The sequence below is a fragment of the Puma concolor genome, chromosome B1, assembly GCF_028749965.1.
Source record: "Puma concolor isolate L17-30 chromosome B1, mPumCon1.1.hap2, whole genome shotgun sequence".
Lineage (NCBI taxonomy): Eukaryota > Metazoa > Chordata > Mammalia > Carnivora > Felidae > Puma > Puma concolor.
Genome location: NC_141670.1, coordinates 98137138 through 98160409, shown reverse-complemented (window position 1 = coordinate 98160409; position 23272 = coordinate 98137138). Strand labels below are relative to the sequence as shown.

Sequence of the window (23272 nt, the reverse complement as noted above, 5' to 3'; positions counted from 1 at the left end):
CATGGCTCCATGCAGTAAAGTTTTTAAGAACAATTCTTTTTACGGAGAAGCTGAGAGGAAATCTCCAAAGATGCAACATAATGTACTGGAGCAAAGAACAATGGATTATGTAACCCAGATCCAAACATCTCTCTTAAAATGCATGTACAGAAACCCAATGGTATAGAAGAAAAGGGACTGTGTTGGCCTCAGGGTGAAAGTTACTATTAACCTTAACTTTCCTTTTCAATCTTAACTTCCCTTCTCACATTATTATGATATAATTTTTTGTGCAGTTTTCTCTACATATGGTTTCTTTATATTTGCAATATATTGCAGGGTTTTTTCCATTTAATCCTGTATCAATCTTATTTATAGAACCGCCTCTTTTTGTTACAATTTCTTCTCATAACCCATCTAGCATCATAAAGTGAAAATTGCACCTTTGTATATGGGAGGGCCCCCCAGAAAAAGCATACCTTTATTCCATGTTTGACAGATGTAGCATTATATCTATTCTTTAACCAATCATGTTTAGTAATGAATTCAGGTAAAACACATATACTTTGCCCCTAATGCATAAAGCTTAAACTGGGATAGCCAGAGGCTGCTTATCCTAAGCGTCTTCTCAGCCGAAACTGAATTAATTCTCTTTAGCTGAATTAATTCTCTTCCAGTTCTTTTTATCCAGTGCTCTCAGCCTGGGTACCATGGTTCCAAATTCCTAATTACTATAAAATAATTTTCTTGGGGCGCCTGGGTGGCGCAGTCGGTTAAGCGTCCGACTTCAGCCAGGTCACGATCTCGCGGTCCGTGAGTTCGAGCCCCGCGTCGGGCTCTGGGCTGATGGCTCGGAGCCTGGAGCCTGTTTCCGATTCTGTGTCTCCCTCTCTCTCTGCCCCTCGCCCGTTCATGCTCTGTCTCTCTCTGTCCCAAAAATAAATAAAAAACGTTGAAAAAAAAAAATTAAAAAAAAAAAATAATTTTCTTTCCTTGAGCTAAGCCTGGTAATATGGCTCTAACAGATGACCTCTATAATGTAATTTATAATACTTAAAGCCTCAGTCTGAGAATAATTTTACCTATTTTACTGAACCTAATAGAAACCACAACACACCTCTACCTTTGCCAGGGAAGTTAAAAGGCAATAATACAATATATACTGTATTATATAATAATATGCCTAATATAATTATAACATAATATACATTATGTATATATTATATATATCATTATGCCTCAGCTTAAAATGTTTCTAAAATAAACCATTCCCTCTAGTTATTTCTAAAGTTATCTTTCTATTTTCATATATGCCCAGCAGGTAATCATGGCTCAAGATTTCAACCCCAAAATTATTTCCCTTTAATTTTAGAGAAATTGACAAATTTTGGATTCTGCTGGGTATGTTAAGGGATGAGTGAACTCTGAGATGGGTGGTAAGGGGAATGACACGTTTCCCTTTTCAGTGCCTGCTTTATTCTTCAAAAAGTAATTTCAAAAACTTTTTATAAACTCTTTGGTTATTTAAATAATCAAATCAAACCTAAAGCCAGGTATCTTCATTTTTTAAAACACAAAAATAACTAAACTGGAGCTCTTCTTACATTACCACTAAATGTGGCTAGCCATTCATTCATTCTAGACCCATTTCTTCACATAGATTAAGGTCAAGGTAGAAACTAAAGTTACCTTGGTTTAAAAAACAAACAAACAAACACATAAAACTTCCCAAGATTAGAAAATAACAACTGATATAAATATATGCCAGTCATAGCTGAAGAGAATAAAGTTGCAGGTGTCTTAAGTGAAGGACAGAAGATGAAAACAGACCCACAATTTCCCAAAAACTAGTAATAATAAACTTCCCACACATAAAGGAAACTGCCTTCTGTATACAGGTGGGAAAAAGCAATTTTCAGAGGAGTATGTCCCTACAATTGTGGGGGCATTTTCCATAGTCATGATTTTTTTTTTTTTTTAACGTTTACTTATTCGTGACAGAGAGCACGTGTGAGAGGAGGGGCAGAGAGAGAGAGAGAGAGAGAGAGAGAGAGAGAGAGAGAGAACAGAGGATCCCAAGCAGGCTCTGTGCTAACAGCAGAAAGCCCAATGAGTGTGCTCAAACTCACCAAAGGTGAGCCAAAGTTGGATACTTAACTGACTGAACCAGGTGCCCCATAGTCATGATTTTTTTAATGTTTATTTTTGAGAAAGAGAGAGAGAGCGCGCACAAGTGTGCAGAGGAAGGGCAGAGGGAGAGAGAAGACACAGAATCCAAAGCAGGCTCCAGGCTGTCAGCACAGTGTCCAAAGCAGGACTCCAACCCACAAACCAAGAGATCATGACCTGAGCCCAAGTCAGACATTTAACCAACGGAGCCACCCAGGCACCCCATAGTCATGATTTTTTAATCCCCACAAGGCTAACCTCCCTATCAAGAATTAATTTATGACTTGGCTGGAAGATTACAGAATACAGTTTGTGATGATTATGGACATTTTTTCTGCTAAAATTCCTCATATTAGTTCTCAAATACATTCCCAATATATGGAACTAGGGGTCAGTCTGCCCATTGTTTCCTAATTCCAATTCAATTTATATATGAGGCACTAATTCATAAATGGAGCAGAGTATACACAGGGCAACAAAGTCTCTGAGTACTTAAAGGTGCCTGCATTATTTAAAAAGCTCCCCAAAATACAGGCATGACTGGAAAAGAGGAAGCCTGATGCCCCCAAGAGGGATATAAAGGAGACAGTTGTGGCAGTAAAAGGGGCCAGGAGAAACATTGGAGAAAAAGGAAGAGGAAGGTGAAGAGTGCAGTCAAGTTATAGCCATTAAATACTTGAAGATCTGAGAAAACACTCAAAAAAAAGCATTAATTATAAAAATTGGGTCAGGGAATTGCATATACAGTATGACCCCAATTTTGTGATACAATTGTGTACTTTCTTCAAGAATGTATACCAAATATGGAGGGGTTTCCCCCCCTAGATTAAGCTTTTTTTTTTTTTTTTTACTTTTTCATTCTACTTTTCTATCTTTTTTTAACACAAACTGCTTTGTAAGATTGAAAAAGTACACGCTACACTCGCCTTTAGTAAAATGTGGCTTTCTTTTCCATTTCATTGCTGTAAGGTGGCGCTCAAGTCCCCACTCTGACTGGAGTTAGAAAGTAAACCTGTCGATCAAGGTTACTCCTCTCCCTCCGACTGTAGAACACAATTCCAGAGCAGAACAGTAACTTCCAGGTAGTCTTGGCCTCTTTGGGTAATGGCAGATTGTTAAAGGATTTTCTTAGGCCCTGCTCTCCAAAATGGAGGCCGCAGAGCTCAGCAAACTGCACCTCCCCCGCTATCCCCAGACCTCGGCCTCTGTCCTCCAGAACCCACCGAGGACATACCGGGCTCACCGGGCATCTGGACCCACATGGGTCCCCAAGGTGCGACGGGTGACCCCCGGACGTCCTCTATCCAGTCTGGACTTGCCTACAGCGGATCCTGCCGCTCCCAGACTAGGCTGGTGCACTGCGCAGCTCAGCCGCGCAGCACTGCCTCCGCCACCGGCCTGCGCAGACCCCCGCCTTCCCTCTTGAGGCGCCGGCGAGGCTCGGGCCTGCGCAGTGCTACCCCGGTGCCTGAACCTAGGACGCACAGGCCGCGTGGCAGTCACTGCCTTTTGGGCACCGTGAGGTATTTCCTGGTTCCCGTGGCTACCCTCAGGTTTCCTGGGAGTGAGCGCCAAGTTTCCCCCGCTTTTTATCACCCCCTCCCACCGTGGACTAAACTCCGACACGCCTCTGACCATTCGCTTCCTCAGCCCCCGCCTGATTTTGTGTTTACTTGCCCTGACTTAGACTTCCCTTCCATCCATCTTCTTCTTCCCAAGGCAGCAATTCTCCCTTACTCAACAACGGTAATAGTGAAATGACTGCAGGGAAACATTAATTTCGGAGGGTTGAAAAAACAAGAGTTTAATATGTACAAGATTCTTCGTCACATATTTTCAACTTATATAATATCTTCTCCAAAATATTTTTAAAGTGTAATTATGGGAGTCCTAGGGTCATCCTGAAGGTTCCAGACAGCTGGATAATTCTCAGTTACTGCCAGCAAGATAACCTCTCTGGAAATAGGTTCCATTTTGAATTCCAAAAGAACAGGTTGCCAATATTGCTTAGGCCAATAGAGGGTGATGAGACCTAGCCTGGATGCACCCTATACTGTGTATGTAGGGTTTTAGCCTGCCTGAAATACTGGTGTTAAATAATGTTAGCTGTGATTACCATGCTGCGGAAAGGAAGCAGAAACAGATTTGATCAGTGCCATGGCAGGGAAAAAAACTGATACTTAAAGTAGTGAGCCCCAAATCTATATAGTCCTATAAAAAGCTAAACTGGCGACTAATTTCACTGCCAGTTTCTCGTGCTCTTCTAATCCAGGAAACAAAGAGCATAACACACACTCACTGTTGATCTCACTTTCCGTAAGGGAAACTATAATACTGATACTGGGGGGAAGACTTGTCACGACTGTTTAAAATGTTCTGCTTGACAGTAAAAGGAATGAACCATACGCAGAAAGGTGATTTGAACCCAAGGTAAGGTAACATGCTATATGACAAGGTTTGGCTATTTTTAGAAAGTATTCTTCCAGAGGCCTGGGTGGCTCAGTGGAGTAAGCGCCAGACTCTTGATTTCTGCCCAGTAATGGCCTCACAATTGGTGACAGCTATCACTGTCAGTGCAGAGGCTGCTTGGGATTCTCTCTGTCTCTCTCTCTCTCTCTCTCTCTCTGTCTCTCTCTTTCAATAAATAAATAAACATAAAAAAAAGAAAATTTCACTCTAGAAATGAGGAAATAAATATATATACAATTGGACATAGAGTCCTGCAGCATGTTAGAGTGATTATTGAGAGAGGGAAAGAGAAAGAGAGGGAGGAAGGAAGGGAAAGAATTAAAGAATCTTCCCAACATAAATTCTGAATTGAGATGAGGGGAATGTGGAGGGGATGAGGGAGGCGAACTGTTTTGGAAGGTGAGTTTGGTTAGGAAACATAAGGAAATCAGTTTGAACAGATAACTTTTAATCTATTATTTTCCAGATAGGAGCAGGAACAGAAAGAGCCTTTCTTTTATTTTTTAAATATACTTTGAAGTATCTTATATTTTAAATATACTATTAAGGGTCTTTGTTTTATTGTATGTATGTATTTATTTATTGGAAAAAAGAAAGAACCCAGCATCTGATTGTTGAAGACTGTATAAAACCATTCTTTATTTAAACCATGTCCCTTTAATAAGGCCAGAACAAACTCAAACTTAATGATGTGTGGATTTTTTTTCTCTAAACAACCTACTACACGATGACAAACATACAATAGAAAAAATTTGGTAAATCATTTGCAACTTTATCAAATTAACTTCAAATGTTCTTGGGTTTTTATGTTGTGTGAATGGAAAGCATAGTTTAAATTGTTAACAAAGATACTTCTTGATGCATTACTCAGTAGGAAGTCCTTCAGGAAAGTTACTTTGAAGGGCAAAGCAATGCTGCTAACCAATTTTGTTAACTTAATCCCAGGCTTTGCAATCGAGTGGAAAAATCAAGTGGAAGAAGAGCTTTCTCTTCAGCACAGGATTTAAAGAAGTAAAAATAAGGATGCCATTGAAGCTATTTCAGATGAATTCTAACGTACCTACTAAAGACCCAGGTCAGTTTGTGGGGGAAAAATTGTTATATAATAACTAACATGCTTTAAAATCACTACAATATAAATTCATATTTCCTAAGTACTGGTTTATGCCATGTGGTGACACTCACAGCTACAACAGTAACATAAAATATTTCCAGAGGGGAAAAACAATGAGAAGTCTCAAGACCAGAACGCTGTCGTGCAATGAAAGGAAGGTGGATCAAAACATACCATTTTCATATTTTAAAAGCTCCTAAAACTTGGATTTTCCTGTAACCAAAAAAGGTAACCTCCTGATCAGCTCATACACAGTCTTGTATCAATTTCTGTGTACCTCTCACACTCTTCATATTTGATTTCACTCTTTTGGATGCCAGCAAAAATCTTCCCTAAAATCAAAAACAGTGCAGAATTTCTTTTCCAAACAGTACAACTTGAAAACTTGAAGGGTCACAGTGCCCTCTAGTGACCCATCGATAAGACCAACTTTTATTTCAGTCTCCGAGAACAAAATGTTGGAGTCTTACACATTTTCAGCGAGTTTTTTTTCCACACATATTTATAAATGCCATTTTCTACTTCTGATGGGGGAAAGTGTAAGTTACAATCAATTAGCTACACAGTACACTGGAGAATGACTCCCTTTCTTGTCCAGTGCTCCCACGGTTACATTGTATCTGGAGGGGAAAAAAAGGCTTAATTCCAATCAATCCTACAAATCAACATACTGTACATTAATATGTACAAATGTAAAATTCTTAATTGAGACTTGTGATAAGGACAGGTTTGTGGCGCTCTAGAGCTGTATTACAGTCCCAAATCTGTCCATGCCTGACAATGAGACCAGTGCTAAGGAATTTGATCCCACTGAACCTCACTTTTCTTCCTCTGTAAATGAAAAAAGGGTGGCAGTATTGGTGCGGATGCAGGGAAATGGACTATAAACATTTCTAGTGGGAGCACTGATTCTACAGCTTTTCTGGAGGGAAAAATATGGCAATAATTCTCTAACAATTTTGTAAGTACAGTGGCAATAACTCTCAAAAACCAGAAGATTCCCAATGTACTTCGCCTTAATGCCAGAATAATGGCCAATATTGAACTCCTACTCAGTTCCACATGCTGTCTGAAGTGCTCTAAGTAGATTTGCTCATTTAATACTCACAAAAATTCTGTAAGGTTGTACTAATACTTACCTACATTTTACATATCAGGGAACCAAGACACTAAAATTTGCCCAACTTTACAAAATAGTTGGATAAAAACCCAGGCTGTATGGTTCAGAGTCCATGCTGCAAACTATTACACTATACTTCTAGAACTTCATCTTCTGAGAAATTACCCTAAGAAAATTATTGAGGATGTACGCAAAGAATTTTCAATCAGGGTGTTAATCTCAGCATCATTTCTAATAGGAAAAAAAATGGAAAATAACCTAACTGACCAAAAATAGGGCATTCATTGAAATGATTATGTTAAAGACAAGCCATTGACTCTGTGTTCTTTTTTTTTTTTAATTTTTTTATGTTTATTTATTTTTGAGAGAGAGACAGAGTGTGAGCAGGGGAGGGACAGAAAGAGGGAGACACAGAGGGAGACACAGAATCCAAAGCAGACTCTAGACCTTGAGCTGTCCGCACAGAGCCTGACACAGGGCTCAGACTCACGAGATCATGACCTGAACCAAAGTCAGACAAGACCATGACCTGAGCCACCCAGGTGCCCCAAACTCTGTGATCCTAAAGAACCAATAACATGAAAAATGTTCCCAAATATATTAAGTGAAATAGCAGATTAGAGACATACTACATTCATATATGTATAGTGCGCTCCCATTTTTTAAAGAAATATATATTTAAGAACAAGGAAGGAAAATTGCTAATGTATAAATAATAATTATGTTGTGAACATAGCATAACATATAGAGAAGATGAATCACTATGTTGCACAACTGACACTAATGTAAATTGTCAAAGATACTCAAATTTAAAAGTTATAATAATAATAATGTGTAGAGAGTGGTGAGAATGGAGGTAACAATTTTTATTTTCTTTTTTCTTTTTTATGTCCATTTTCCAAATTTTCTATAAATAATTCTAAAAATATTTTATATTTTTAAGAAATTAAGGTTCACTTTTTTTTTAACTTTTGCAAAATTTTATTTTAAAGTTGGAAAGTTTTGGGCGCCTGAGTGGCTCAGTTGGTTAAGCATCCTACTCTTGATATCGGGTCAGGTCATGATCTCACCATCGTGGGATCAAGCCCCGTGTCAGGCTCCACACTGTGTGGAGCCTGCTTGAGATTCTCTCTCTCTCCCTCTGCCCCTCTCCCCTGCTTTCATGCTCTCTCTCTCTAAAAAAGAAAAAAGTTGGAAATTTTTGAGTTTTAAGCTTTTGCTTTTGACCACTACTTTTCCATTTTTGCACTTGCTATTTTATTTTACTTCCAGTATAGTTAACATACAGTGTTATGTTAGTTTCAGGTGTGCAATAAAGTGATTCAACAATTCCAGTGCTCACTGCAACAAGTGCACTCCTGGGTTGCATGCGTGGCTCAGTCGGTAGAGCATGCAACTCTTGGTCTCAGGGTTATGAGTTCAAGCCCATATTGGGTGTTGAGCCTTCAAAAAAAAAAACAAGTGCACTCCTTAATCCCCATCACCTATTTCCCCCAACAGGAAAATGCAAATCAAAACTATAATAAGCTATCACCTCACACCTGTCAGAATGGCTAAAATTAACAACACAGGATATAACAGGTGTTGGCAAGGTTGTGGAGAAAAAGGAACCCTCTTGCACTGTTGGTGGGAATGCAAACTGGTGCAGCCACTGCAGAAAATAGTATAGAGATTCCTAAAAAAAAATTAAAAAGGAACTACTCTACAATCCAATAATCACACTACTGGGTATTTACTTAAAAAGTACAAAAACACTATGTCAAAGGGATAAGTGCACCCCTATGTTTATAGCAGCATTATTTACAATAGCTAAATTATGGAAGCAACCAAGTATCCATTGATAGATGAATGGATAAAGAAGATGTGGTACACAGACACACACATGCACACTGGAATATTACTCAGCCATAAAAAAAAAAGAATGAAATCTTACCATTTGTAATGACATGAATGGAGCTGGAGAGTACCATGCTACATGAAACAAGTCAATCAGAGACAAATACCATATGATTTCACTTATATGTGGAGTTTAAGAAGCAAAACAAACAAGCAAGAGAAAAAAAGAGAGAAGCCAAAAAACAGACTCTTAACTATTGAGAACTGATGGTTACCAGAGGGGAGACTGGTGGCAGAATGAGTAAAAATATTTTATTTTTAATGAGAAGTTCAGGCCAAATGTGCTCTAAGATGCTTTCTAGCTCTAAATATTTATTATTTTGAAATAAGAAATAGAGAATAGTCATGAATTTTAGAACTAGAAGGAGAAAATATTTACCATCCCTCCAGAGGTTTCCATATCTGTTTGATTCTCAGAATCACCTGGACTAATCAAAGACAAACTTCTTGCCTCCCTCTTTTTCCAATCCAAATCACCTGAGGATGAGGCCCAGGTGATTCTTATGAGCTGACAGTATGGGAAACTACTAATTTATTCCCATTGCATCATTTCAATCATCTGGCACATAAGCAGCACTCTTAAAACCAAATGCGAACCAGAGCCTTCATATACTGTTGGCTATTATAAGCAATCCAATTGCTATTGACAAGTTTCAAGTTCAAGTTCAATTTTTTTTTAAATTTTCTTGAGAAAAAATGAATCTTAAACAATAAATTTACTAATAAAAAAATTTTAGCCATAAAATAATGTAGTCAGACCTACCAACAATGAGCAGAGTGAAGGTATTATTACCTATATTCATTGCAAATAGCTTGTTCACATTTTTCGACTACATTCCTATTTAAAGGAATCAAAATTTCTTAGAGCTCACACAACACAAAATCAGATCCAAACATAGTATTTTTGATACTATGGGCAGCAGGTTGGGGAGGATGGAGCTAATGCAACAAGAAGCTCTGTTTTAAGGAAAAGATTGTCCAAAGCCTTCTCAAGAGTCCTTAGTTGCACAGAGTAAGGAAAAGCCACTCTGGACACAGTGAAAACATTTATAAATAGATAAGGAAAGACTCTTGCAAAATCTTCCTTGAATTACCAGAATTTTACTCTTAGAGCAGCAATTTTTATTTGTGGTACAGTAACCTGTCTCAAATTGATGGTACAAAGAATTAGTTACATTAACTCACAGGAGATTTGCATCGCCAGAATCTATTTTATCCAAGCCACAGGACCTGATTGCCTGGTATACCTATCTCACTTTGTGCATCAAGACATCTTCCAGGTGTCCCCCAGAAGGAAACAGGAAGATGACTACTAATCTAAAAAATTATAGGCAAATAAAAATGGAAGATAGGATGGCTCATATCTTATTCCTGCCATTTAAAGGAATAACTCCTGATATACCAGTCTTGACAAAAAACATACATACACACCCTCACAAGACATTTAAAAATAAAAACCAAGACCAATGTTGAATTTAAAACTCGGTGAAAATAGTCCGGCAAAGTGAGTATGGAGGCAACATGAATTGTGGATACCATGTGCTGTTGCTTTGATTGTTTAGATGACTCATCAGAGAACACCCTCCCCCAAGCCTTAACTGCAAACTGCTTCAATTCCCTTACCTGAGCTTTCACTCTGCTTTCTTAGAGTTCTGGAAAATGTTCTACTCAAGGCAGCAAGTACACATATAGCCCAGATGAACTATAATTAAGGTGGCAAGAAACCAAGGAAAAGAGAAAGCAGTATTAGTTCAATTGTTTCCTTTGCACAGGGAGCAGATGGACTCCAAGGTCCAATAACCCTTTTGTACCTCAGCTAAGGCTGACAATACATCATTATTATACTCAGATGGGAGCAAGAAGAAGGTGCCTAGCAACTTGGACTTGGAATGCTTGAGCTTTTGTCAATTTACGTCATAATCTTAATATTAAACAGGCTTGCTCTCATTTGCCAGTCATCACCTCATTTTATGTTTTTCAAACACAAGAAGATTAAACAGTCTTTCCTGAAAGTACTTTAGCCCCTTAGATATAGAACAGTAGTAGTGTTTGAGTCTCCCCTTATAAATGTATATGTAAAACTGCCATGAGTCTCAGTGGAAATTATATAAGTTGGAGGGCCTACCATGGGTAACGTTTTCATTAGCCACAGTATGCACATAACCCAGGGTCTTTTTGGAATTTGGATACCAAGAACTATTCCTTGGACCCCATTGTGTTTGTGTGCTTTATATACATAAGAAGTTATTAGAACTTCTATTTATATTTAGATTTATCTTTTGCTTCTTTAATTATTATAAAATATAGACATATGTATGTATATATACATATATATATATAATCTTATAATGAAAATAAAATATGTGTTTGGGGTTGTGTGCTCAAATATTTTAGATGTCTAGATCATGTTATGTGATCACATAGTTGATGAAGGGTAATAAGGAAAGAATTAAGAAAAGGAGGAGACCTGAGAATGAATCAAAATCATTAGACCATCAGTGGACCAACCACATGCCCTTCTCACAATGCAGCACTGGGTGAGAATTCTATAAGTAACATATGATCAGGGCACCTGGGTGGCTCAGTTGGTTAAGTGTCTGACTCTTGGTTTTCGCTCAGGTCAAAGTCTCATGGTTCACAGCATCAAGTCCCGCTTTGGGCTCTGTGCTGACATCATGGAGCCTACCTGGGATTCCCTCTCTCCCTCTCTCCCTCTCTCTGTGCCCCTCCCTCATTCTCTCGCTCTCTGTCTCAAAATAAATAAACTTTAAAAAAACATATGAGCAAGAGGATGGCAATCATTTTTCTCCAATATCCTACTGTGATGTCTAATTATATCAATATAGGAGGAAGACAGAACCTGTTCATCTTTCATTTTACTCGATAAAGAAAAAAATATTGGGGAAAATTAATTTCTGGCAGGAAACCCAGAAATATTGGTTGGAGATATAAATAACATACCCTATCCTTAGATCCCAGATAAAGAGCTTCACATACAACTCCCATTCTCCTAGCTTTCTCACTGCAGATCCCAATGAAAAAATAAGGAAGATAGTTATATAAACAATAAATCTGAGTCATCACTGAACTCTTGCAAATCTTTCTGACAACAACAAAAAAAGGAATAAAAATGCTTCCAGCAGAATTATCCTTAATTATGATAAAAAATATATAACCAAGTATGTTATTCTTATTAGGATTCATCCTCCCCAACATGGATAATTGGAGTCTAGAATAACTTCAAAGAGGAGAGAATTAGATTTTCTGGACCACATAGTTCTCATCAACTCAGAAGAGAGAGGAAATGTCCCAGTACAAATCTAACTTGGAAGAGAAATTTTTTCCCAACATTATATTGATGAATGTTGGTCTAATATAATATCTTCTCCATTCTTCTGACAATGCTATACTTTCCTACCATATAACAACCTCCAGTGAGAAAAGTTGTGAGTGTCCACCTCATCCTTATCTTCTCCCTATCCTTTGATATGTCACCATATACTTGGAAGATCTCGAATTAAATAAATGTTACCAAGGGCCATAAAATAGTGCAGAGAAAAAAATGTGATAAAAGCAGATGTACTATAAAACAATTAGTTGAGACAAAGAAGAAACAAAGAGAAAGTCATTTTAACCAGGCCATTCAAGGCTTCTCTCTTGAGTGGATAATGTCATATTCCTGCTTTAAACACAAAGAGAGGTTTTATTGTTTTCTGCCTAACCTTTCACAGTATATCATTACACTTTTTCAAGATTGATGTTAAACTTCTGCAAGATATAATATTGTAGAAATATTTTTTTGAGAGAAAGAGAGACTGCACATGCACACAAGTGGGGAAGGTGCAAAGGGGGAAAGAGACACAGAGAGAAAGAATCTTAAGCAGACTCCACACTCAGCATGGAGCACGACACAGGGCTCAATGTCACGACCTTGAGATCATGACCTGAGCCAAAATTAAGAATCAGGCACTTAACCAACTGAGCCTCCTAGGTGCCCCTAATATTTTAGAATTTTTTATATGAAGGAATAAAAGTAGCCAAAGATCCTTCTCCAAGGTCCTAATTTCAGCTGGACAATTGACTTCCTGTGGAGCACTGAGAAAGTGGTTTAACCTTTCCAGGCCAAGGTCATGCCCTTCTTATTGGTAAAATAGAGCTAAATATTTTCCTATACTTTCCTCTTAAATTTTTTTGAAATTCAAACATGGAACTGGGAAGTTTTTAAACATTTTATTATTTTTTCACCCCAAAGATAAAAAGGAATCATCCCTCCAATGAAGGAAATACATGAAATCTACAGGATTAAGCCATTTTAGATGCTTAAATGTACGGCATTCTTAAAAAGTAACCTCAAACCTTCAGCTCTGGATAACCTCTCACAATTGAGCCACTGTTTTAATACATTCTTATAATGCCAAGGTTTTAGAAAAGAGAGTAAAAATACCTTCTTTGGGCAATTTGTGTGCAAATGAAACAGCCTATTAAAGATTGCCTCAATGAGAATGTGTAAACACTGGTCTTGGCCACAAAGAAACAATTTCCTGGGGCAAACTTCATGGTCTGATTTCCCAGAAATACCCTGGAAAATGAACAGAAGGAAACGCCTCATACTGCTTTGTCTGTAGCCACAAAATATACACAGAGGGTCCCACCCAGCCGAAATTTAACCCTGTGCCCCCCAAAAAGGACAAAAGTAATAACAAGTCACATAATGAGGCCATTGTACATGTAAAAATAGTATCTACACTACCTACGCATGAAGGCCAATATAATTATGGTCTAAGAAACTAAGTTACTTCAGAGTGGAAATATGAACAGGTGCCCTATGATAATATTTTCTAGGCAAGAACCATTCAAGGATACCTCTTCTCCCATCAGCTCTACTTAGTTTAAATCCATCAGAGGGAGGAATAATAGGATAGTACTTGCTAATTTATTCAATTTAGAATGGACCTATGTGAACATTTGCAAGAACCTGTCTATCAAATACTAATTTTTTTTAAAAAGCTGTCATTTTTTGTAACTGTCAATCTAATAGAAGAAGGTTTACAACAAATCACTCAGGGAATAGTCTATTCTTGTATGTTTAACAATATCTCCACAACTATCTTATGTCTAAAATCAGGCCATCAATGTCTTTCTATTCTACTCCCATCCCATCAAACCAGATTACTGCCAAGATTAGTCACTTCTGTAAGCAGATTTGAAACTACAGACTGAACATAGACCTCTCTCCTTATTCTCAATTGATCAACATTCCTTTTAAATAGTTTAGAAATGCCTCTCCCATTCCTCTGCCACTATCATGGTTCCAGCCTTTGGAATCTTTCTCTGATTGTTTCCAACCTTACCTTTCCTCCACTAGTTCTCAACACTGGTTGCATTTTAGAATTATCTCAAAATATTTGAAAAATACCCATATCTATTACACAAATATCTCTAGAGGGTAAGATCTTGTTGCTTCCCTTCTTCACTCAAAATAAAAAGAACTTTTAGTGTAGAGATATATGAAATTAATGTTATTATCTTTAAATGGGAATACTATATAGTAATATTTATGTTCATATTATCAGAGGATTCACAAGTATTTATGGTCCCTGAGTAAATGCCTGTGCCATTTATTTTGTCCAAGAAATTTTTCTTCGCCCAAAATTACCCACAAGTTACAGATTGCTATAACTGAGTTAAGAATAGTTATTGTTATTATATGATGTAATTGAAAAAGCACAGAACTAGGGGATTTGAAATTTAATTATGATTCTTGGTTATTTATTCTGCTAAGCATACATTTCTTTTTTAAAAAATGGGAATAATGGGGCACCTGGATAGCTCAGTGGGTTAAGCGTCCGACTTCGCCTCAGGTCATGATCTCACAGTCTGTGAGTTCAAGCCCCTCATTGGGCTCTTCTGTCAGCTCAGAACCTGGAGCCTGCTTCAGATTCTGTGTCTCCCTCTCTCTCTACCCCTCCTCCACTCACACTCTGTCTGTCTCTCTCTCAAAAAATAAATAAACATTTTAAAAAATTCTAAAAGGGGCTCCTGGGTGGCTCAGTTGGTCAAGACTCTGATTTTGGCTCAGGTCATGATCTCGCGGTTCATGGGTTCAAGCCCCACATCAGGTTCTGTGCTGACAGTTCAGAGCCTGGAGCCTGTTTCAGACTCTCTGTCGCCCTCTCTCTCTGCTCCTCCCCTGCTCGCTCATTCTCTCAATCTCTCTCTCTTTCTCTCTCTCTCTCTCTCTCTCTCCCTCCCTCCCTCTCAAAAATAAATAAAAATTAAACAATTTTTTAATTATAAACATTGTGAATAATAATATTGTCCCTACATGCCTCAAAGAATTATTGTCAAGAGTAAATGAGACAATATATATGAAAACGTATGAATAGCTACAAATCCCAAATGGTCTCCTCTTGAGTATAAACTGAATAAACTATAAGCCCTTAGATTAATTCTAGTTTGTTATAAGTAAATATTGCAAGTTAAGCAATATTCTAAAAAAAAAAAGAAAATGTATTTTTCAAGAGAGTTATTGTCTCTGTTATCACTTATACTTACTGTATACTAGAGGCAGCCCTCTATTTATTTATTTTTTTTTTTATATATGAAATTTATTGTCAAATTGGTTTCCATACAACACCCAGTGCTCATCCCAAAAGGTGCCCTCCTCAATACCCATCACCCACCCTCTCCTCCCTCCCACCCCCCATCAACCCTTAGTTTGTTCTCAGTTCTCAACAGTCTCTTATGCTTTGGCTCTCTCCCACTCTAACCTCTTTTTTTTTTTTTTTTCCTTCCCCTCCCCCATGGGTTTCTGTTAATTTTCTCAGGATCCACATAAGAGTGAAACCATATGGTATCTGTCTTTCTCTGTATGGCTTATTTCACTTAGCATCACACTCTCCAGTTCCATCCATGTTGCTACAAAAGGCCATATTTCATTTTTTCTCATTGCCACGTAGTATTCCATTGTGTATATAAACCACAATTTCTTTATCCATTCATCAGTTGATGGACATTTAGGCTCTTTCCATAATTTGGCTATTGTTGAGAGTGCTGCTATGAACATTGGGGTACAAGTGCCCCTATGCATCAGTACTCCTGTGTCCCTTGGATAAATTCCTAGCAGTGCTATTGCTGGGTCATAGGGTAGGTCTATTTTTAATTTTCTGAGGAACCTCCACACTGCTTTCCAGAGCGGGCAGCCCTCTATTTAAAGAAACTATAAGTCAGAGTATGTGGAACCCCTCTCAGGCTGCCAGCACTTTCTGTGTCATCTGTAATCACTCCCTTGGCAAGCCCTCCGTAAATCTGCAAATAATTCCCACTCCCTAATTTCAAAGACAAGAAAAAGCAGGCCAACCAACAGGTAAATTGCCAGCCATCTCTTGCTTCTACATTGGTTCTTCAGGCCTGGTTATCCTCTAAACTCTCTTGCAAAGTAGGCTGAGGGTAAATACAGGAGAAACTGCTGCTGAGGGTGAGGGTGCTCATATCTGCCAAGAGTACATCCTCATGTGTTGGCTTGTGAGAAACAAGAGTGTGTCTAAATATAAATTCGTATGATGGAATTGAATGAGTGCAAGGGGAAGACAGAGAGCCAAGACTAGTTTCAGTCCAAAGCCACACCATAGACACTCAGACAGATTTAAATCTGCCTTGGATCCTAGGTCTCCACTTGAAGATTAATGTAGACTACCACCTGAATCAGAGGCCATAAGAATAGTTCAAAGGACCCAAAGGGATTTCTAATAATATCCAAATATACCATATATATCCTAGTTAAGTTCAAATCCCACAAGATCTTAGTAAAACAAACAAACAGCAACAAGCCCTTTTTGTAAAACAGTATCCACCTGTATCAAACCTCTTTATCCTAGATATGTAGAAACATGGGCAAGTTTTAACAATAATCCAATACATGATCCTGAATACAAATTTAGATGATTCTTCAATTAAACTGTATTTAAATGTAATATTCATTTAATTCTTACCCAGCTGATTATTTACTGAGAAATTATTTATTTGATTATGTTGAAGATATTGCACTAAATTTTCACTTGGCAAAATTCATCTTTTTTTATCAAAGAGTTTACAATATAGTATTATTTCTCAACCATTTGGAGTTGTTGAATCTTTTGAAAATCTGATTAAAGATACAGCTGCTCTTACCAGAAATACACAAATACATGTAAAATTTGCATCAGTTTTAAGGGCTGGAGTCTATCCAGTGGTTACTAGGAGCACTTAACACTCAAGAAAAAATAAGAATGGAAGTAATACAAAGTAGCATAATATTAAAGCAATAAGATCTACTATAAGAGCTTAAACCAACGAGCATTTATTTAGGTGTAAAATGCTCAGGTAAGTATTCATGATCGACACTTAGGGGTTTGACCTTGAAGGATAAGTAGGACTTTGCCAGACAGAAGTAGGGATGGGGAGACAACATTCAAGACCACAGGAATGGCATAAATGTACGAATCACATAAATGTATGAATGTTAGCCATGTCCAAACAAGAAAAATGTTAAAGTCCCAGTAGAAAGTTTGGATTTAATCTTATAAGTAATACCAAGTCATTAATGTTTCTTAAGCAGAGAGAGATGATCAGAATGGTGCATTAGAAAAATTACCCTACTGATGATAAAGTGGTGTGGATAAAGATTGAAGATAGAGAGAAGGTTATTGCAGTGGTATAAGCAAGAAGTAATGAGTCAAGGGCAGTAAGGCTCATATAACGATACTTCAGAGGTAGAGCCAAGCAAAATTGGCCTTTCATTAAAATGTGGAGAATTTAGTAAGAGAAAGGATCAGAGGTGATTACAAAGGTATCTCTTTTTAAATGTTAGGAAATACAGGAAATGAAGCACATTTAGAGTGAAAGATCTTTTTATTTAGGGCAGATTGAGTTTAAGCTATTAATTATTCCTGAAAATAAAAGATTTTACCTATGAATCTATATCCATCAGAATACTAATAGTATTAATAACTACAATATTAAAAGAAAACAGACTAAACAAAATCCTGAGACTCTATCAGGAAATTGAACAACCGTACAAGAAAATTTTCAACGTTTATTCAAACAGGTAGGAATCCAGTGATTGGTTTACAACTCATATCACATTTCCAAGTCCCAGCCTCTTTAATGTTATACTTTGCAACATAAAGAGATTAATCTACAGTGTGTAAAAACAGAAGGTGTGCCAATATTCAGCAAATAGCAGAAATAAGCAATGTTGCCAACCTCATCAAAACCATTGATTTTTTCCGAAGAGACAGAATCTCACCAAATGAGTTGGGCAACAGTTACTTGTCAACAGCAGGCAGCAGAACTTTGATCAGAAACCAGCTTCCTGCCACAGACTCAGCCCTCTCATAATAGATTAACACCTAAATTGGACATTAAGACCTAAAAGAGACCATCTCGTGCAAACTTTCTTGAGTAAACAAACAAACAAACAAACAAAACTAGTGCTCATGGATATTAAGGAAGTCACTTTGGTAACAAACAACAGAACTAAAACTAGAATTTTTGTCTCCTGACTCCCATTTCAGGTGTGCTTTCCTCAGCCCCATATTTTCAAATGTTTCCTTGAGTCATGAACCCAGTGGACTTGGAGTTAACCTATGTCCCACAGAGCAGGCCTTGGGAGAATACTGAGCTGCCATACTGATGGATTATTGGGGCTGCTTCCAAAGCTATTTGGACAGAACCTCTCAAGCATCTGGCTGAGCTGAGGGACGAGTGGCTACACACATGTGTGCTTACTGAAGTAAGGTTAGAAAGGGGAAATGGCTTCTTCACAGTTGCCCTCCACTCTCCTTTTCTGCATTTCTTTCCCAAGAGTGGTTGCTAAGAGATCTGATATCACAGGACTCCATGTCCTCTGCCCTCCAGGCTGCCCTTCTCTTCCACTGAGCCTCATGCCCCCAAATTATCTTTCCCTATTCTTTCCTTGAGAGATTTCTAGTACTTTAAAATTGCTACTCTAAGGAGTAAAGAAGCAATGTAATGAAAATTGTGTTTGAATTTCAGAGTTTGGGAAGCTATAATGAAAGAGCCCCTTCACCACACTGTTACAGGAGCAGAAACCAAATGCATTATCAATAATGGCCAGAAAATCAGACTCTGGGAGCAGCACACAAGAATCTGTTCAACAAACCCTACAGGGGATTCTAATGCTCCGCAAGATTAGAAAACCTCTAATATAATATTATGCAAATTGTTTTCCCTGAGATTACATTTTGGATGTCCATTTCAATAGCTGATCTAAAACTCTTAAATAGGAAAAAGGCAACACAAACTGCTGGAGATTGAATGTGACAAAGCAAGTACTGAAACTAAAAGGTTTTGGAGATTTAATCTAGCATCCTGTTTCTCATGAAGAAGAATGCCTCATGCATTGCAGAAATTTCCCAATGTTGCACATTCATGGAAAGAAATAGTAAATATATTTTTTTTTATTTTTCCCATCTTTTTTCTTTAGATTGCAGAGAGTAAAATTCCAAATTTATACATATGTGTGTGTGTGTGTGTATATATGTATGTGCATATATATATATATATATATATATATATATATATATATATATATATACCAATTTCAACTTAATTCCTAAAGGAGAAAAAAGAGACTAAATGTAGACAAAATTTGATAACCAATTTACCCTTCATATGCTAAATCCTTAACTTGTTCTCTGCTTAGGTGCCGAATAAGGATTTATGTGTCCAAAAATATTCAACTCACTTGACACTTTACATTAAGAAAAAACAGCAGGCTTCTCATTCAGTGAGACTCTGCTCCATGGCTATTTATAAATGAAGTAGAATAACAAATCATTAGGACATGTTTGAGATTGGGGAGGGAAAGGCATGAATAACTACTGTTAGTATATTTCATGTGTCAGTCTACTATCTCAGCGTTTATAGAGCCCACAGGAGGAAATTTTTTTGATATTTCTTTCCAGTTGAAACCAGCTGGTAAAATTTATAGCTTTTTTGGTTCATAGAAAACTATGGCCTTTGTAAAGGAAGGGTGTTAGACTTCAAGTAAGTAAAAGAGTAAATGATATTATCAAAAAAATATTACTTTTCAACTTATTTTATACTGGCTCTACATCACAGTCTAATTTCAATGTTTCTCCAGAACCTGCTAAAATAGAAAAAGAAATCATATTGGAAAATTAGATTAGTCTTACAGAATGAACATCTCAAGAAGGAACAGTTTTTCTGTGTTAGATGCAGCTGTGTTTAGATGAAGTCAAGTAGTACCTGCACACAAATGTTCCTTAACAAAACATCGTACTTACTAACTAAGATAAATCTTACTCAGCAAGATCTGTTATATCTTGCTCTATATCAACTCTGAATATTATCTATTATATGGAATGTTTTTTCCATACAATAGACACTAGGAAAATAGAAAAAGAAGCTAATTTGGGGTTACTTATCAAGTGACACATTTGGGAAACCATAGAATAAATTTCAGGATGCTTATTGTGATGGGATGAAGATTCTTACAGCATGAGAGGATTCTAGTAGTCTGGCAATGCTCTATGTCTTAACCTGACTGGTTACTTTGTAAAAATCAGCAAACTATATTCTTGGTATACGTTCTATACATTTGTTGCATTTCACAGTAAAAGAGAGAGAGAGAGAGAACATACCTCAACCATTCATTGGTTTCTGCTGTCTCCTGAGAATACATTAAAATTACATTGAAAGGATTTTTTAGTTCCAAACCCACGAAACAAAAAGAACAGAAGAGGGTAATAGAGAAAAGAGAAATGTGGAATGTGGAAAGTACATGGACTTGTAATAACTGACTTAGAAGACAAGAGAAAACCAAATTCCTACTGAGAAATAAGATGCAAACCTTGAAAAACCATGAAAAGGCTCAAGAGTTGGGTGTAACAAGTACCCCTGAAGTTCAGGTACTGGTGGGACTAAAAATAGAAGGGTTGATTATCAATCTGTATAAGAAGCAGTTAAATACCTAAATGCCCTCCATCACTGCAGCAAAAGACTAAAAAAGTTGAAACTTAGAAACCTTGGACTAGGAGTCACTGGGCACAGCTGAAAACAGATGCCATATGGAGTGAAATTCTATATACTAAATAGATAGTGTATCTATTTACAATCATTGCAGTCTAACTCTTGGGGTGCTCCCAGTAACCCTTATAACTGCTAGCCAAGAAGGTAAAAGATTTCTACCTGGGAAAACTGAACATAGATAAAGAAAAGATCCACCTACTCAAAGTTCAGTCTGAACAGTGAAGCAGCACACTCTCCACCCAAATAACCTACAGAGAAGCCTGTCAGTCAGCTCACACACACACACACACACATAGATTTCAGTGAACTCTTAAATCTTCTTAAACTATGAACAGGCAAAACTTTACCAGGTATGTAAAGAGTAATCTTTGACATGAAAGATAGTGACAAAAATAAATAAAAAGAAAACAGTCAATACAAAAAACAAAATAAAACTTTTAAATACTGAAATTAATATCCTCAGAGAGATGAGAAGATATTAAATGTATCATGCAAAAATAGAATGTAGTGAAAAAGAACATTGAAAAATAAACAATCTCCTGAAAATTTTAAATGATTATTGCTGAAGTTAAATATAAATTTTAGATTTAAAAAGTTCTAAGTAATTGGGATCAATGACAAATTTTCTGACACTAAGGATAAAAAGAAAATCCTAAAAGGCTTCAAAGAGATAAACAGATTATATACAAAAGAATCAGAATAAAAAATGTCAGTCTTCTTAAAAGCAATACATACAGAGAGGAAATTCAAATTTCTGACATGAAGTTTAAGGACATTAGGGACAGCTACAAAGAAAACTAAGGGAACCAAAAAGGAGGAAAGGAAAGTTCCAAAAGAAAGGGAAAAAATTACACAAGAGAACCTGGGCTTCCAAACAAGATGAATTAACAGGGCCTGAAGTTATTATATCACCTGAAACAAACAAACAAACAAAAGACAATATTCATGAAACAATGGTTTTCAAGAACTGGACAGTAGGCAACAAAAGACAGTGATCTGTGGGAGAATGTTCTGTCCTATAGCATAATACATATTCTTTGCAGGTGCACACAAAATACACCATGCTATAAGCCACGAAAGAAAAAGACTCAACAACAACAAAAAAAGACAAATATTGTAAGTATCACTTATATGTGGAATCTAGAAAAGTCATAGAAACTGAGATTACAAAGGTGGTTACTAGGAGCTTAGAAGTGGACTGAAAGGAAAGATTTTGGTCAAAGAGTATAAACTCCAGTTTTAAGATGAACAAATTCTGGGGATCTAATTGCAGCATGGTGATTATAGTTAACAATACTGTATTATATACTTGAAAGTTGCTAAGAGACCATATCTTAAATGTCTTCACCACACACACACAAAAATGTAATTATGTGACATAATGCAGGTATAATCTAACATTAGGGTGGTAATCATTTTGCAATATGTAAGCATATCAAATTAACACATTGTACACCTTAAATTTACTCAGTGCTATATGTCAGTTGTATCTCAATAAATCAGGGTGGGGGAGTGTCAGTGGCAAATAAGCATTGCCAACTTCATACAAGATTAGGAAATTACAAATTAAAACAGCAATGAGATACTACTACAAACCTATTAGAATGGATAAAATCCAAAACACTGACAACACCATGTACTGATGAGAATATGGAGCAACAGGAGTGCTCATTCATTTGCTGGTGGGAATTGACGTACACATTTTTAAAATCCAATGGAAAATCCCAGCAGGGTTTTTCTAGAAAATGACAAGCTGATTCTAAAATTTACTGTAAATGCAAAGGATAGCTAAACAATTTTGTAAAAGAATAAACTTTAAGGTGGGGCGCCTCTCTGCCTCTCCCCTGCTCATGCTCTGTTTCTCTCTGTCTCAAAAATAAATAAAAACATTTTTAAAAATTTAAAAAAAAGAATAAACTTCAAGGTTTAATACTTCTTGACTTCAAGACTCATGCTACAACCACAGTAAAAGGCTGTAGAGAAACTACTTAGACCCCCAGAACTTTCAGAAAAATAAGACCAGACCCTCGGGGACAGTAGAGGGAACTAGGGCTTCAGCAGTGACTGCCTACCCTTCCCTCCTGCCCCCTTGAGTGCCTCCCTCCACCCCAGGGTTGGGCTGCATCTAGTAGGCTTTATACACTGCCAAGCATAGCCAACAAAGACATGAAAGTGGAAGTGTTCGGCAAGCCTCTAGTGAACCTCCAGGTGCAGCTGGAGCGTTACACACCTAAAATCCCAGATACAGTGGCTAGCTACTCCCTGAACCAAGCTGGCTTTGGGGCCTCAAATCCATCATCTCTCTAGATGCCCAGAAATTCATCTCAGATATTGCCAGTGATGTCCTGCAGTACTACAAAATGAGGAGCACAAACTCTTGCCAAGAAAGGACCACAAGTACATGCTAACCATGAAGGTCTTGACCTCTGCCCTCAGCAAATATGACATCAATTTAAATATGCCACGATTTC

General features: G+C 37.3%; 1 long non-coding RNA gene across 1 annotated transcript in view; it reads right to left on the bottom strand.

Moving 5' to 3' along the window:
- Positions 1 to 3635, bottom strand: part of LOC147581771 (uncharacterized) — a 575779-nt gene extending 572144 nt beyond the window's left edge. The window contains exon 1 of the long non-coding RNA XR_015249754.1: positions 3383 to 3635. This is a non-coding gene — a long non-coding RNA (uncharacterized LOC147581771). The remainder of the gene's footprint in view (positions 1 to 3382) is intronic.
- Between the last annotated feature and the right edge of the window lie 19637 nt (positions 3636 to 23272).